Below are 5,000 nucleotides of genomic sequence, written 5' to 3'. Positions count from 1 at the left end.
CATCTCAAATAGTTTTACCAAATTAAATACAACAAAGCTAGGACAGATTTTGAGATGTATACCATTCTACTCTGCAAGATGTGAAATTGGGTCATCAGGCAAAATCGGGAAATAATTTCAAGAGACTGATATCATGATGCAGTTGTTAAGTCATCGTACGTCACTTCATTTTCATGTTTGATTAATAGGAGTAAATTATTAATCATTTAAAGAAATGGTAGCAGCCTAAACACCAATCCTCAGAAGGTACTTGAGACTGGATCAAAATTGCTCAAACCATCTTACCAATACTGTTTTCTGTATATCAAAAAACACCTACAAAAAAATTGGTTTCAGTTGTAACTGGATGGTTGTTCCAATGATTTGTAAATACGTCTAGTGTATGGTTGATTAAATCAATATAACAAAATGTAGACAAAACAGGTGAACCTCATTTAACGATTGCAATACTTCCCGAGTTTCAAGGTATAAAAATATGTTAAGAAAACGAGAAATAACAATTCTATTTACATCTCTCCAAAGTCTTTCTATTCTCTGATTATGTACTGAAGAACCAGTAATTATACTTCCACGATTTAGTCCTCGAGTTTCGAGCATAAATCTGCCAACTTCATAATTTTCCATCCCAAGGTCTGATCTCACCCTGGATGACACATTTGCTTCCTGGAAGTAGGAGAAAACAGTATTGGCTCTGTTGTTGGTGGATGCTCTCAAGTAAACAACCAGTCGGGAGAAACCATCAATCCCTCCATGTATAACTATGCTATACGGCTCGATCAATTCGTGGTTTCCATCAATATGCCTGAGTGAATGCAACATGTAAACTATTTAGTTACACAACAATTCACATTTATAAACAGTTAATAATGATATCTCTAAATGTTTAGGAAAAAGAACTTGAAGCTGATGCAATTCCATATTTCTCACGGAATGAAAACTAATCTCAGGCTGTGGTTAGTTGGCGAGAGGCATGTGAAAACAGTTTCCAAGAAATAAAACGAGTTTCTCTTTCGAAAAGGAGGAACCATATGTTCTGGTGAATGCGTTGTCAAGGTCAAGATCAGGCCAATGGAAATAACTGATCTCACGTTTGTTATCAGTACCCCACTTCTTCTGTCCGCTCTCCGACTAACGTCTACCTCATCTTCTAGGAGGAAACAATGCCTTTCAAAATGGGATCGCAGAAAACTTGTGCGGCGAAGAATTAGCATGAGATTTGCAAGACACGTTTGCTGTGACAACTCGTGGCCGTAAGTCTCACAAAATCTTGATATCAGGGTTGAAAGTGTCCTCTCGTACTCATCTAATCGTCGAAAAGGGAATTCACTTCGATCGCTAGGGGTTGAATTTAGCTGTTGTTCGCAAGTGTTAAGAAGGTTTCCCAAAGAAAAGAAGAACTCATCGTAATTTGGGAGCCAACGTGCTGCCCCGGCCGCCATTTTGATTTTCTGAATGTTCTGTATGAGGGGGTCAGCGTTCGCTCATCACTCATTAGCTAAAGTCGACTTCGAATTTTATTTTCTCGACTCAGTTTGTTTTCGACTTCCAATAACAAAAAAAAGCTGTTAAATTCTCAAATTCGATTTTTTCCCTTCTGTTTGTTAGTTTTTCGACTTTTAGGAATCGCGACTTACTATTTATACTATTTCTGTCGACTTCATATTTATTTTTTTCCTCGACCTCGAATTTTATTATTTTGATAGACTTTTTAGAATTCTCGACTTAGTATTTATACAATTATATTTATACAAATGGACTCATTTGTTCCTTTTGGAAGATTGTTTGTGTTTTCAATTTCATATTTTAGGATGTGGATATTTTGTCCGCAACGAAACGCCATAGTCTATCAAAATAATAAAATTCGAGGTCGAGGAAAAAAATAAATATGAAGTCGACAGAAATAGTATAAATAGTAAGTCGCGAATTCTAAAAGTCAAAAAAACTAACAAACAGAAGGGAAAAACATCGAATTTGAGAATTTAACAGTTTTTTTTTTTGTTATTGGAAGTCGAAAACAAACTGAGTCGAAAAAATAAAATTCGAAGTCGACTTTAGCTAATGAGTGATGAGCGAACGCTGACCCCCTCATACAGAACATTCAGAAAATCAAAATGGCGGCCGGGGCAGCACGTTGGCTCTCAAATTACGATGACTTCTTCTTTTCTTTGGGAAACCTTCTTAACACTTGCGAACAACAGCTAAATTCAACCCTAGCGATCGAAGTGAATTCCTTTTTAGACAATTAGATGAGTACGAGAGGACACTTTCAACCCTGATATCAAGATTTTGTGAGACTTACGGCCACGAGCTGTCACAGCAAACGTGTCTTGCAAATCTCATGCTAATTCTTCGCCGCACAAGTTTTCTGCGATCCCATTTTGAAAGGCATTGTTTCCTCCTAGAAGATGAGGTAGACGTTAGTCGGAGAGCGGACAGAAGAAGTGGGGTACTGATAACAAACGTGCGATCAGTTATTTCCATTGGCCTGATCTTGACCTTGACAACGCATTCACCAGAACATATGGTTCCTCCTTTTCGAAAGAGGAACTCGTTTTATTTCTTGGAAACTGTTTTCACATGCCTCTCGCCAACTAACCACAGCCTGAGATTAGTTTTCATTCCGTGAGAAATATGGAATTGCATCAGCTTCAAGTTCTTTTTCCTAAACATTTAGAGATATCATTATTAACTGTTTATAAATGTGAATTGTTGTGTAACTAAATACATGTTGCATTCACTCAGGCACATTGATGGAAACCACGAATTGATCGAGCCGTATAGCATAGTTATACATGGAGGGATTGATGGTTTCTCCCGACTGGTTGTTTACTTGAGAGCATCCACCAACAACAGAGCCAATACTGTTTTCTCCTACTTCCAGGAAGCAAATGTGTCATCCAGGGTGAGATCAGACCTTGGGATGGAAAATTATGAAGTTGGCAGATTTATGCTCGAAACTCGAGGACTAAATCGTGGAAGTATAATTACTGGTTCTTCAGTACATAATCAGAGAATAGAAAGACTTTGGAGAGATGTAAATAGAATTGTTATTTCTCGTTTTCTTAACATATTTTTATACCTTGAAACTCGGGAAGTATTGCAATCGTTAAATGAGGTTCACCTGTTTTGTCTACATTTTGTATATATTGATTTAATCAACCATACACTAGACGTATTTACAAATCATTGGAACAACCATCCAGTTACAACTGAAACCAATTTTTTTGTAGGTGTTTTTTGATATACAGAAAACAGTATTGGTAAGATGGTTTGAGCAATTTTGATCCAGTCTCACGTACCTTCTGGGGATTGGTGTTTAGGCTGCTACCATTTCTTTAAATGATTAATAATTTACTCCTATTAATCAAACATGAAAATGAAGTGGCGTATGATGACTTAACAACTGCATCATGATATCAGTCTCTTGAAATTATTTCCCGATTTTGCCTGATGACCCAATTTCACATCTTGCAGAGTAGAATGGTATACATCTCAAAATCTGTCCTAGCTTTGTTGTATTTAATTTGGTAAAACTATTTGAGATGTAAAGTTTCCATATACAGTCATGGGGTAAAATCTGGGAATACTAATTGCAATAAACTGATATTATGATGCAATGTTAACATCATAAATCACTTATTTTACATATTTGACACAAGTAAAATATTGATTATTGTACTATACTTCTCTTACTTGACAAAGGTTTTTAGTTGATGGAAATCAGAGGAAAAATGAGAAAATGGAACCACTTTAAGGGCTTAGGTCAAGATCAGGCCAATGGAAATAACTGATCTCACGTTTGTTATCAGTACCCGCTACGGATTTTGGCACCCACATGAAAATTTTTCATAAGTCATTATTAAGAGAAATCCCTAGTAAAGACCCAGTTTATTCATCTAGGCAAAACTTTGTTTCGGTGTGAAATACACCCGAGGTGGGCAATCGAGAAAAATAGATATATCAGAAAACCGATTTTTATCGATTGTTATAAAAATTATCGATTGCCCACCACAATGAATTTGGAGAGGGCACATTGTAACTTCTTCGGATAATTCTTCTTGCATTTCTTAACGCAGATGTAACGGGGTCCACTCTACGCAGCGAGTGCATAACACGAACTCTCTGAACCATCAATCCTTGTTGTCTTAGCGATCCTTGCACCATTAATAGTCCTGGTTCTGGTGTAACAGCACGAATGTTTCTTACAATGTCATCCAGTTCAGCATCTGATAGTAGAGAAAATTCTCTCCCTTCCACTCTCATACCAAATTCATGCCGCCTTCGTCTCAATGTCCTGTCGGAAACGCCAAGAGTCTCTGCAATATCATTCCAGCGAAATCCGCACACTTCATGCAATGTTTGAAGCTGTTGCTGAGTTACAACGACCCTTGGTCGTCCTTGTAAGCCATACCTTTCTGTCGGGGCACTTTAAGGTCAAGATCAGACCAATGGAAATAACTGATCTCACGTTTGTTATCAGTACCCCACTTCTTCTGTCCGCTCTCCGACTAACGTCTACCTCATCTTCTAGGAGGAAACAATGCCTTTCAAAATGGGATCGCAAAAACTTGTGCGGCGAAGAATTAGCGTGAGATCTGCAAGACACGTTTGCTGTGACAACTCGTGGCCGTAAGTCTCACAAAATCTTGATATCAGGGTTGAAAGTGTCCTCTCGTACTCATCTAATCGTCGAAAAGGGAATTCACTTCGATCGCTAGGGGTTGAATTTAGCTGTTGTTCGCAAGTGTTAAGAAGGTTTCCCAAAGAAAAGAAGAACTCATCGTAATTTGGGAGCCAACGTGCTGCCCCGACCGCCATTTTGATTTTCTGAATGTTTTGTATGAGGGGGTCAGCGTTCGCTCACCACTCATTAGCTAAAGTCGACTTCGAATTTTGTTTTTTCGACCAAGTTTGTTTTCAACTTCGAATAACAAAAAAAAAAGCTGTTAAATTCTCAAATTCGATTTTTTCCCTTCTGTTTGTTAGTTTTTTCGACTTTT

Source organism: Montipora capricornis, chromosome 3, assembly GCF_036669925.1.
Source record: "Montipora capricornis isolate CH-2021 chromosome 3, ASM3666992v2, whole genome shotgun sequence".
NCBI classification, from domain to species: domain Eukaryota; kingdom Metazoa; phylum Cnidaria; class Anthozoa; order Scleractinia; family Acroporidae; genus Montipora; species Montipora capricornis.
Note: the sequence above shows the minus strand (reverse complement) of the source record.